The following is a 13,898-nucleotide window of genomic DNA, read 5'->3' on the forward strand; positions in this document are numbered from 1 at the left end:
TATTGGCTGTTGTGGTATTTATGGTGGTGGTGATGTTGTTGTTGTCAATAAAACAGGCATTTGAAAACAACCCATCAGGTGGCTTTTGTTCAGATGACATGTAACACAGATGTGCTGTTGTCAGCTGCAGCCCAATAGCACACAGCTATGTTCTACCTGGAAGTCACATGACTTAATTCACCAATCCTTTTTCAATCCATTTTACTGGGGGGGGGGGTAGGGTGGGGGTTGAAACAGACACAAAATAATGCTGGGTTAAAATGATTGAAAACGGGTGCCCGTGTTATGGGGGTGCAGTGCAGCTCAAAAAAACACTAGCGGTTTCAGCTGAAGCAGTGCATGTCCTGCCTGCAGTAAGAGAAACTCAATAAAGTAAATAGTGCTTACAGACTAAATAACAGGTCCCATGTAACAACCGAAGTAAAGGTGCCAGTAGCCATGGGAGGTTACAAATGAAGACAAGGCCCTACTAAGGAGGAACTAACCAGCCTATAAACGAATCCGAAGGCAGCATTTACGAAAGACAATGACACAAGCCAATGAAAAATATGGACGGGGAGTGGGCGCTGGCTTCTCTCCCATACTGTACTATAGCAGTCTTGTAGAGCGTCCAGTGCATGCACACTGCAGCTAGGCTCGACCTAAAAATAGCTCCCACTCATTGCCCCTTCTGCAGCAAGGGTTCCCTCTGCTCTAATGCTAGCAATGAATATGAGCCTTAATGTCACTTTTGTAAATACACTCATACGCTACCCATGGAACGCAGCCTTGATGCAAAGTAATGCAAGGCAGCATGTAGCAAAACTTTGTGTTACTTTGGGAAACTATCCAATGCAAATCCTGACTTGCTTGTTATAGTAAATCCCAGCATAACACTTTGCATAAGGTTTGCTTTGCAAAAGTAACGCAAACCTGTTGCAAAGCATTAGTAAATCTAGTCCATACAGTGGCGCTGCACAGCCTTGTTTTACATTTGGGTCCAATCCAGTTTCAGGAAGCAGTCATAAATCACAGTAGTTTTGGTATAGGCCTGGGTGAAATTTAAATTGCTCTGGCATAATTTGAGTAAAATTCTAGAGTTTAATTTTACACGAGTTTTCCAAAATTATGCCACCATGCCAAACCTTGTAATTATGCCATTGTTTGAGGTAATGTTAAAGCGCTGGAGTTTGGGAAGAACACTAATGACCAAAACGCCCAGCAGCACGTGTTTTTCACACTTTTTCTCAGCGCAAAGTATGTCCTCTGATCAATATTGGTACAACACTTTTGCACTAAAATATTGAGCTAAATGACTGATTTACATTTTGGGTAATTATGTGTAATTTTCACAAAATTTCACATATTTCATGAAAGCAGATTCCACAAATTCCACCCCCCCTCCAGTTTGGTATCCGAGAACACTGAAAAGTAAAATTTTCTCTCATCTTTATCCTTCTCTGTTGAACTGTCTGTGAATAAGATGGGAGAGATAGAGGGACCGAAATGACAATGGCATAGAAGGGTAAATGGTAATCCAGGCTGCTTCTCCCTGCCTACTAGTTAAAAGCCTGGCCGCTCACTAGAACAAGGAATGGGGAACTTGTAACACTGGTGATGCACCAAAGTGGCAAATTAAATACACTTACATTTTTAAAAGTCAAAGATCATAAATCTACACTTTGGCTCTTTTAAGAATGGCTGTAAAAAAAATCTACAGGCTGATGATTTGGTGAGACCTGATGCATTATGAAAGGTGGCTGGTTTCCTTTCCTATATACACCCGCTAGCAGTTTTGCAGTAAAAATATCTGTAATGCAATATTGGGGCGAGGCCAATCTTAATGGCCGACTGGACGAAATTCCGATCGGCTCCGTTCAAGGCCCAGCCATATTCATGATTTTAGAAGCACTTACTTCAGCGAAACCGGGTCGCCCGATCCACTTGGGCGCCTGGATGTGTGGGGGCTCCCTGATGGCGGTGTTTGGAGCCCTGGCAAAGCAGGTGGCATACTAGAATCTCTACTGCAGGATCCACCAGGCGCAAGACAAAATAGCGGCTACTACTGCTCTGGCCCGCTAAGAGGTGAGATGCGGCCCTAAGAGCATCTAGAAACTGCGTGACCCCTGATTGCCTGTGGACACCTGGGTGCTCTTGGGACCTCTCTCGATCGGTCCCGTGAGTTGGAGCTGTATGCGGAAGGTAGCGCCCTTCTGCACTGGCGCTCAGGGGAAGAGTCGTGCTGCCTACGCTGGGACCCCCGGATGCGTAGGAGAGCCCCCTGTGGAGCAGGGGCAAGGCACCATGACAGACTCGCTTTGCCCTCCAGGTGCGGGAGGAGTCAGCGTTAACCCACTTGAAGTGGCTTTGCGTTGCCTAGCTAACCAAGGCACACTTTGACCCTCTACTTAGTGTCAATGTGTTGGACAATGGGTGTTGTGATGGGTGTTCAGCCAAAACACATGTGACAGCATCATCATTGGGTTTCTTTCATGCTTCCTCCGCCTGAAGGGAACCACTAGTTATTTCAGTAGTGATCAGAAATTAAAAAAGTGAGGGTGCTCGTGTGGAGTGAATATATTAGAAGAATCCTCATGACACTTAAACTATAGCTTTATTTAGTTTGGAGCATGGTGAACGCCACCAGAGCAGAGAAACAAGCCCTAGATTAACTAAGACAACAAAGGGGCCTCATTATCAAACCAGCCGACAAGGGGGGCAGTATTGTGATACTGAACAAAGAGGGCTATGTCAAACAATGCCTCAAGCTACTATCCGATGATAAATTTTATAAAATCGTCAAAACGTACCCTACACCAAGACTACAGAGAACCATCAGTATGATGGTAAGGGAAGCAGAAGTGAACAGATGGATCTCTAAAAATGAGGCTGATTTCTTGAGGACCAACTCATCACTGATTTTATTCACTTCCCAAAAAACATAAGGCAAGGAGACCGGGCAGCCCTTTCGTATCATGGATAGGGTCGGTCCTCGATTCACTTTCCCAATTTGCTGATCAATATCTGAAACTTATAGCACAAAAGACACCTACCTACCTGAAGGATACTCGTGACCTACTAAATCTTCTGAAGGAACAAACCTTCATGAATGATTCCATGCTCCTGATAAGATTAGACGTGGATAGCTTATGTACAAGCTTATCCCAACAAAAAACGATGGATACTCTGAAAGAACTACTGTTTGACCAGAATTGGGATTATCAAACACCAAGACATTTCGTCTTGGAGTGCTGCCGGCTGGCCCTTACAGAAAACTACTTCGAGTACAATGGCACACTATACCAACAATGCCATGGAACATCCATGTGAAGCAAATTTGCCCCATGTGTGGTGTGACTGTATGTGAGCAGTTTTGAAAAAAACATTCATACAGAGTGACAACAACCCTTTCCTGTCAAAAATCCTATTCTGGAAAAGGTTTATAGACAATGTCATTGTGATCTGGGAAGGCACAGAAGAAAGCCTATATACGATTTCCACAAGTGGATCAACACGCAAGACCAATGTCTAAAATTCCCTTACACCGCTGACTTCCTAGATTTCCTAGATCTGACCATATATGTGGAAGAGGACGTCAGTAGAACGAAGACCTTCTTTAAACCAACTGCCAAGAACAGTTTACTTTCATACAATAGCTTCCACTCACGTCTACTTAGAGATCATTAACCATACAGCCAGTTCCTTCACCTTAAAAGAAATTGTAGTGAACTGACAGAGTACAAAACACAAGTCAAAGTTCTCTGCTCAAAATTGTCAAGACGAGATTACCTGGTAAAAAAACGTGGCAAAATGCCAGAAGGACACCTTGACTTGCGTCACTACTTACAGTATAGCAAGTAACGCAGTCAAGAAGATTGTAAACAGAAACTGGCGGATACTAACATCAGGATCATTATACTGACCAAAACCAATGTTTGCCAACAAAAGAACAAACAATTACAAGAACATCCTAGTCCACACACAACCTCTAGAGCTGAAAGTGAGAGAAATAACCAAGACCGTTTGGGACATGCAACGAGTGACTGGCCACTACCCTGGTGGACTCTGCTCAGTATGCAAGCTGACAACAATCACAAAATCACTTGAATTAACATCTGAACTGAAATGGACCATGAGGAAACCTACCAATTGTAACTCTACACATGTAATCTACACGATTACGTGTCTTTGCAACCTCAGGTATCTCGGAATGTCCTGTTGCAAAGTTAACCAAAGAATCTGTGAGCACAGGAGTAATGTGAAGTGCAAGAGAGGAACAACTAAAATGAGTAGCCACTATATTGAACATCAACACACTACTGAGGGCCTAAACTGGATTGTCATTGAAGCCTTAACTGGAAACACCTGCAATGCAGGAAAAATACTCTTTGGAAAAGAGCAAAGATGAGTACACCGTCTTAAGATCAATCATACAGAACTGAATAACAATATTCCATGGCTCAGTGTCATAGTAAGCCATGAGAATTATACACTGTCCAGAAAAAGAACTGAGTACTGCTCAAACGGTATTAAAACAAAATTCTTTAAAACTTTCCAAATAGATATAAAACAAATGTTAGGAGCACAAAAAACGAGTAATGATGACACCCTTCCCAATGGTCATTTCCCAAGAATAGAGAGTGGCTATTCTCAAGATAACACAACTATTTGCTAGTCTTTCTTCACTTCCAATAGTCTTTTAATGGATGCATGCTTCAATCCTTGAGAAACCTGGGTACAGGAAGGCAGCGCCAGCACAAATTGAGGGAAGCTGCTGCACTCGGTACGAGGAACAGGCAGACTCCTTTGCAAGAGGATACACATAATGTATTAACTCAAAAATGCGTCTGAATTGTATTCTCCTTTTTAAACCCCACAGCAGTGATATGCTTCTCTAACCCCCGATGAAACCCTGAATAGGACTTATAAGTTATGCGCATTAATCTGTCCATCACTTATGGGGCCTATTCCATTTTTTTAGCGCGTGATCATGCCCTAACTATTGAGTACCTGTAACACATGCTATGCACGAGACACTTGCTAGTTGAGGCAGCGCATTTGAAATAACAACTTTATTGACATACAATGCTCTACATTAGACGTGTAACAAAAACACTTGCTTTAAAGCATACATTTTTGTATTAGCGGAACAAGCGCAGTAGACAGACCAAATGTATACCGTTACTCACTACTCATTAACCCTCGCCTTTAAACAAATACACTTCCCAGAAAACTAGCTCAGATATCAACAACCTTTTTATAAAAAATAACTTTTTATAAATAAAGTAGCTAGTTCCTTTACGATACAAGGAACGTAATAAAACCAGCGTTAGACCTTTCATACAATACACCTTGTGGCACTGCAAAACACAGCACAGTGAACATACACTGGCCGTATACCACACCCCAAGTCGACCAAACCTAGTGCAACGTACTTAGTATAAGAACTTGAAAACCTGATGTCCTATACATGAGGGCCCAACCACTTGTCAAAACATGGTACTTATACAGAAACTATCGAACCTATGCTAGAGTATTAAAGAATAGCCATTTTCTTATTTGCTTATTGTAATTTCATGACATGTTCAAGTTGAACAGTAAACATCATCATCATGAGACAACCTTTTTTTATTGTTTAAAATCGCTTTTATTGTCTTCTTTATTTCTTTCATCACTCACTTTTGACCTCCAGTTCAGAGATGAAAACTCTGAACAATAACTTCGGATTTGGACAATACACATTTCCTTCACTTTTCCTAGGTCCTGACGAAAGCCCCCTCACCCCTATGGGCATACAAAGGGGCTGAAACATGTCGACCACCTTCCTGGACTAACAAGTACAGTGGACTCATTGAATGTCCAACCATGCACAACACTGTTTATATCTTTCCCCCATGCTCCAAACTGAATAAAACTATAGTTTAGGTGGCATGAGGATTCTTTTAATATATTCACTCCACACAAGCACCCTCACTTTTTTGATTTCTGATCACTACTGAAATAACCAGTGGTTCCCTCCAGGCAGAGGAAGCATGAAAGAAACCCAATGATGATGCTGTCATGTTTCTGACTAAGGCGGGGAACCAAGATATACCGCCCACTGACTTGTCTACGTGAATGAGGGTTTTTTAAGCAATGAAGGAAAGAATGATCTGAACCCTGGTAGCAGGTACAAGTGATCTATTCCCCATTGATTTTGGATATATACATAGTTGTGCAGCATTTTGCTGGACACATCTAGGCAGCAAAACATCAAGACTATCAGTGTATGTGCAAGAAGGGGCACCTTACAGCACCTGATCATTTATTTTCCCTATGCAGGCTACATTGCATTATGGGGCAAGTTTGCCTGCATTTGCGCTATGCATTGATATATTACACACGTTCATGGAGAAAAACAGTGAAGGTCTGTAATGTCTGAACTACTGCACAGCCCTGTGCTTCCATAGTGAGGGAACACAGAATTATCCTTCTTGCCCTAACACTGGCCTATTCCACTGTAGTTGTAAATATGCACAAATGGCTCACATACATTGACGTAAAGAAATAGTGGTACACTACATTGATGAATTGTCAAATAAATTCTCATCAATGTATAGACACAAACCAGTCCAACACAAAGTACAATGTTTAAAAATGTCAAACATTGATCTACTTAACTTTTTTAGGAGAGGCGAATGTAGTGATTCACGTAGTTCAAGACGCAGGCAACTAAGTACCACCCAACATCCCTACATCAGGGAACAAATGCTGTGGCAGCTCAATGCCTCCATTAACTACAGTGGTTTTCTACTAAGAGAAATTTGAAGATGTCTCATCAATGTATGTACATAAAGCAGTCCAACACAAAGTACGATGTTTAAAATTGTCAAACATTAATCTACTTAACTTTTCTGGGAGATGCAAATGTTGTGATTAGCATAGTACAAGACGCAGGCAACTAAGTACCACCCAAAATCCCTTCATCAGGCAACATATGTTGTGGGATCTCAATGCCTCCATTACATACAGTGGCTTTCTACTCAGAGAACTTTTGAAGATGTTAACTTATTGAGCAAAATATCTCTCTACAATGGCAGAACTTAACTTTGCTAGCCTACATATCGTCCATGTCTGTGAATCCCAATCAAACAGCAGCATGACAGTAGCCTATCCCTAGAAGATGAAGTTAATAGCTTTTTTGTTATCAAAAACGTTTTGGGGAATGAGTCTGATGTCTCAAAATTCTAACTCAAAAGTTCTTTGATTCACATTAAACATTATTGACACCACAATTCAATAAACCCTTTATTTAAAAAAAACTTGTACCTAAGCTAAACCTAAATGTGAAAATCTATCCTAACCTACACTGTTCTTATGCTAATTATAATGAATACTAACCTAAATAGCTTAGCTTAACCTATACACCTGAAGCATGTATGAAACATCAACCCGCCTTCATCTTAAGGCACATCTGGAGACAGGATAAAGACAACATAACCTAAACATATACTAACTAAACATATTTCCTAAACAAATATACCAGTGACACTCTAAATTTGCTCATCTCAAATGTCTGCTTTTCTATCAAAGTTTATAAGCAGAATCAGGGCATGACATTTACCCAACGACATAGGATGCACTGGTTGTAATAGTGGAAGACCACTAAGCACCAAAGTGTTACTCTTATACTGTAGTCACCCTCATCAGAAATCATTAAACAGCTACATAGTTTGATGTGTTTCCACAGCTACACATCCAGGATTCATGCTGGATACACCTACTTGAAGCATCTAAGTACTCGTATGTCACAACTCAGCCATTTGAAGCACAACAGATCATATCTACTTAGCACATTGGAAATAATACAGGGAACAATGACTGGAAGTGTTGCTGGGCACATCACATTGTATCATGTCTGTATTTACTTATTTCAGTCAGTTGTAGGTCTGGGATAGACCACGCATCCAACATTGTCACGTACACCAGATCTCATCTTGTGTATGAGACTGCATCATTGCAATGATACTTGTCACTCACAAGTGTTGCTCCAATGTTCGGATCCTCAGTGGCTGCTCATCAGGCTAGTGGGTACATGGATTCCATGCCTGGTCATACACATCACCAATATCCTTCAAACGTTTTAATTTCTGCATGTACACTGTGAAACACAGATGCATCGGCTGAAGTAACATACACTATTTGCACATATGGACACAGTGAAGGTGCTACAGGAACTTTCCAATATTCACATACTCACAGATTCACTACAGCCTTCCCCATTTTTATTTTATGTTCCTGTAGCCATACAATGTGTACTAATGCTGCCATGTACACATGATATACTACCAAGAAGGCATATTCCCTTAGTGAGGTGAATAAGATGTTGCAGTTGACTTCACAACACATTGCAGGTACATGGTGTAACAACTTCACACAGTATTACGGTCGGTCGAAGCATCAACAGGTCACAGCATCAATTGCAAATTGGAAGGATGGACCCAATGGATTGCAAAGGGCAGAACCAAATCAAAAGAATTTATGTGGTTACCCTTTGAGAAAACTGGTGTAGGGTGGTGTCATTTAAAAGTGGCTGACAATCTGCTCCAACATGTGGGAAATATATGGATGTAAGAAAAGTGCCATATTAAGGGTCACCTAGCAGTTTTCCAAGGCAACCGTGCCATCTTTTGCTGCCTAGCACCAAGGCAGGCACCCTTGCACAATTGGGCAAAAGTGTCTACATTTTTGGAGGCACTTAGTTTTGCACCAGCGCAGGGAAAAACACTGAAATGAGCTGTATTTTTGTAAGTACAGTTCAGGGGTGCATTTCCAAACTGGGGATCGCTGCATTAAGCCAAGAAGGCTAATGCTGTGCTCCATCACTTCATAATAATTATGGCCCAAAATGTTCTCATGATGCTGCCTCATCATGGTAGAGGTGATATGCATGCCATCTACACCCAGACTGTGTTCAACAAAATACCGGAGCATTCATCACAATCAATCTTTATTTGGAAAGCAACAAACATGGACTAAGGCACTCACCAGTGGCGTGTGGGTCCCTGAAGGCATCAATATCACCATGAGTAATAATGGTTGTCCTGCTGTGACACAAGAAAAAGAATATTTATCTGTTATGAGGTGTCACATGTGTCACATGTGTCGTGAAGTCAGCTACATGGGTTTGTCCGCCTTGCACTGATTTTAACATAATACTGGTTGACCTCTATTAAAACATTTTTATAGGTTACAACCATGTATTTTCTAATTTCACTCACAGTTTAATTCACATATTAGTTAGAGCACTGTTTCACACACCATCATCCCGCTCCGCTGTGATTCAGGCGTTGTAGCACGCTGGGGAGGCACTTGGTCACCCCAGTGGGGACCCTCTGATGAAGCATGTCACCAATTAGTGGTAAGTGAGGGTCCTTTTAAAAAGAGAACGAATTTTCTTTCTCTTTTTGTGTATGCACAAGGGCAAGGGTTGCCCTTTCTGGGTGTTTTATTATTTCTGGTTTGCCTTTCTAGGGGGCTAAAGATAAGAGAATACCTATTGCTTATACAACGTCACTTTTCTTGACATTATGGTGGCAATAGGGGTTTTGCCTTCTTCAAAAGTCTGCATTGAGCCACTTGGCGTGGCTTGCCGTTGCCTTGTGAATAAGGTACCCTTTCACGCTTTACTTAGCATGAAGGATGCAGGCAATGGGTGTAGTGGTTGGTGTTCCACCACAACACCCATTGTATTTTACGTTGGGCCATATTTACAAGGGTTGCGTAAATATGGTCCAGCACCTAGATTAAGAACAGTGAAAACCTGGTTTATCCTTGCACAACGGGGATAGAAAAAAAATACCATACCATTTTGGCGTTTTCTATGTGTGCTGCATTGTGTAGCACACCTAGAAATAGGAAAACACCATTGATTGCTTATTTGCAGGAAGGTGTCCTTTCCAGCACATAAACAAGCATCCTAAAATAATTGCCCTATGCAAATTCTATGTATGCTGCATTAAGCAGCACACATAGAAGTGTTTCTATGCCATTTCTGATTGTTTATGTGCAGCAGGGAACACTTTCCTGCACATGAACAATCATTCCCTTCAATGCAGTCACACTTGCATAATGGTGCTAGAGTGCCTGTGTTGAAGATAGGCAGGTTCTTTTTTTACAAATTCTATGGCATCATCCTGTTGTGTACATTATATTGTGTCACTGACTACAGTTGTTACCATGGAACAGACAGTGGGATATCAGACAACATTTGTCATGTACTTACCACCTTGCCTGCCAGCAATGATATCCAGGTTATCCAAATGGTCTCCCTCATGGTCAATGCAATCCTGCCATCTGTGTTTCCACTGGTGGACAGTCCTGTCCACTCCGAATATCCACAGCATGTGTAGTGGCAGATGTGCTCCCACTTCAACTTTCGTACCTTGATGTCATACCCATGCTGTACACATCCCCCACTCTCCACCATCCTTGAAAGGAAATGTTTTACCAGTCTAAGGAAAGCTCCAAATGCCTCCTCTGACAACCTGATATCCCTACCCTCACCCAACATCTCCCAAAACACAACTAACCCCACTATTCAAAGACAATCCCAATTGAATAACCAACACCTCTCTATATATAACAAATATACCATGTAGACAAACACCAGACCAAATAATCACTAAAACACAAAAAACAAAGAAACACAGCGACACAGGACTTGACAGGAACAGTAGGGACAGCAAACTAGATATCAAAGTACTCTCTCACACCATAAAATCAGCAGACACCTCCAAATACCAACACACATATCAATAGACACTAACAGTGTGATAACAAGTGAAAGTGTACAGCGCTCCTGCATGAAACAGGATAGATGCTGACGTCACTTCCTGGCTGTTTACGGCCCGTTTTTGGAGTCAGCATGACATTTTCTCCCACCTAAGAGTTAGCAGGAATTTTCCATTGTTCACACAACTACTTTGCAAGTGTTTCCATAGCGGGAAGGGAAAAATTAATTCTTCAGTGAAAACCATCAAAAACATTGCTGCTAAGTGCTAGGTGATGAGCAAATGTACCATATTGCAGGATATTGCATGCCTAGCAACACCATATGGCTATGGCATATGATCTGTGTTGTGTAGGTGACTTTATTTATTCTGATATGTTTTGATATCGGAAATTGTGTGCTGTCAACATGCACTGCCTCCTCACATTTATACATATCCATATATTCTAATGTTTGTTAGTTAATGCATCCTTCAGTGGTAGTCATACTGATTACCAAAGGTTGTAAGTGTGGATATATATGAGACTGCTACTTTACACATTGCTGTAAGGTGTAAGGTGTAACGCAGGCCCGGATAACCTCCCAGCGATAATATTAAAGTTTCAAACAAAGTGGTGGGCAAGATTTCTTTCTCAACTGTTTCAAGTAATTTTAATAGAAGGTAAAATGCCATCAAATTGGAAGGGTGCAATAATCAGACCAATCCACAAAAAAGGCAGCAGGGAGGAACCTCAAAACTATAGATTGATAAACCTTTTGGACAAAGGGGAAAAGGTATTCTCAAAATTAGTCTTAAATAGGCTAAGCGACTGGGTTGAGGAGTATTTAATAGTACCTATTGAACAGGGAGGATTCAGAGAGGGACATTCCACAATAGACCATTGTTTCTCTCTATGGGCAATGGCAAGGAAATCAACGGAACAGAACGGAAAGATCTGCTGCTGCTTCGTAGACTTCCGAGCCGCCTGCGACTCAGTGGACCGGGACTGCCTCTGGGAAACACTAATTAATAAAAACATCCCAAGAAACCTGTTGACTATATTAAAAGAATTACACCAAGGCAACTGGGCTCAAGTTATTAGGGACACCGAGGGGTTATTAACACCAAAAATCCCTATCGAAAACGGTTTAAGACAAGGCTGTGTACTGGCCCCCCAGTTATTTTCCATATTTTTATTGGAATTACCGGATTGCCTTGAAGTGGAGGGTAGTGCCAGCCCAAGAATGAATGGCAAAAAGGTGCCGTGTCGTCTATACGCGGACAACCTCGTAATAGTGGACCAAACAGAAATAGGCCTCCAAAGGAAGCTGAACTCTTTTAATGAATACTGGGCAAAGAAATTTTTTAAGGTAAACTTAGACAAGACTAAAATTCTATGCTTTGGGAAAAAAGCGACTAAGTTTAATTGGTTTTTAGGTGATCTTAAATTAGTATCCGTTAATGAATACCGCTACCTAGGGGTGTGGTTTGACAAAAAACTAAATTGGCATACACACCTAGAAGCCCAAAAAGCGAAGGCACAAACACCAATCGCTGGCTTAAAAATGTTTAATTGTGACTATGGGGATAAGTCTCATCGACCTTTACTAAAAGCTTCCAGTGCAATGATACCATCGCAAGTACTCTATGGAGCAGAGATCCTTTATTTGAGCGGTAAGGGAGTCTGGGACCTAGAGGAAGGAAAATGCCTGAAAAACCTTCTATCCCTGCCCCCATCAGCAATGGTGCAAGCAATAAGAACAGAACTAGGAACAACGGCTTGAGGGGTACAATCACAAGTAGCAGTGATTAGATTTTGGAAACGCCTTGAAAATGAAAAAGGACAACAAGTTGCACAATGGTGTCGGAAAGAGATACAATTAAGTAATTTAAACCTGGTCAAAAACGAGTAAGAAGAGAATGGTACAGGCCTGCGAGAACATAAAAGTGGACATATGCCAAGATTCCCTAAAAGTAGAGTGCACAAAAAAAGAGCTAAAGTTTAATGGACAAGAAGCCACTAGAAGCGCGGATAGGCAATACTTTGGTAAGAAAATATCAGTAGAGTTCATGATGAGCTCATGGGCAAAGGAAAACTGGTTCCCTTACCTGAATACCCTACCAAACCCGTGGTTTAGACAAGAGATCCTAAGGTTGCGCATTGGGATCAACCCATGGCTAATAAATAAAGAAATCAAAACCAAAATGCTGGATCCTAATGGGTGTTGTAAATGTAGGCTGGGTACAAAAGGGGATTCAGTGCACATTCTATTGGACTGTATAAACATCTTAGATTTGCGTAAACGTTTGCTGCGCCCTATATTTGTAAAATATGGTATAAGAACTCGGGTGCAAGCGATTGAGCTTATTACAGAATTGCCTAGTATCGACATTGCAATTGCTTTAGGGAAGTTCATAAAGGTAGTACAGAGATTCATAATAAGCCAAGAATAATATTTTAGAATTTTATAACGAATGAATTTAAATCTTGTCTAGGAGAATTGGTTGGTTTTATGTACCCATACGGGGTAAGGATTTTACTAAAGAAGCAATTGTATGAGCATCCATTTCTAAATGTCATGTACTTAGGGGAGATCATTTTATAAATTGCGGTAAAATATTTTAACGTTGTATTCAGTCCGAGCCATTGCTGGGGAATATTTAAAAAAAAATCAATATTAATTGTTTTGTATTTGTTTAAAGATTACAATCTAAATAAACATACTTTTTGACTTTGACTTGACTTGTAAGGTGTGTGCCACTTTAATGGCCTTCTGAAACACACTAACTTGCATAACAGGCATTCACAGCTTGTATCAAGGATTTATAATAATGCATACAATTTGAATGTTGACTACAGATTCTTATTGGAGTATTTGCTTAGGTGGAGGCAATGATGTGCACATGTACACTGGTTTATGCAAAGACAGTCAAATTGGCTTAACACCGCATGATGCATGGTATTCGTACCACACCACTCCAATACAGTAACTGGTTGTGACATAGGTGTGGATTAGGACAGGTCAGCACAACTTTCAGAAATGTTGAGGCTTGTCCAGAATGATACCTCTGGGCTGTGTGGCCTTTGAAAACTCTGTCAATTCAACAATTGAAACCCAAGAAAAGTTGACATTAAATGTTTCTTTGTGATCTACATAGATTTCCATG

The sequence above is a fragment of the Lissotriton helveticus genome, chromosome 1_1 (genome assembly GCF_964261635.1).
Source record: "Lissotriton helveticus chromosome 1_1, aLisHel1.1, whole genome shotgun sequence".
NCBI lineage: Eukaryota > Metazoa > Chordata > Amphibia > Caudata > Salamandridae > Lissotriton > Lissotriton helveticus.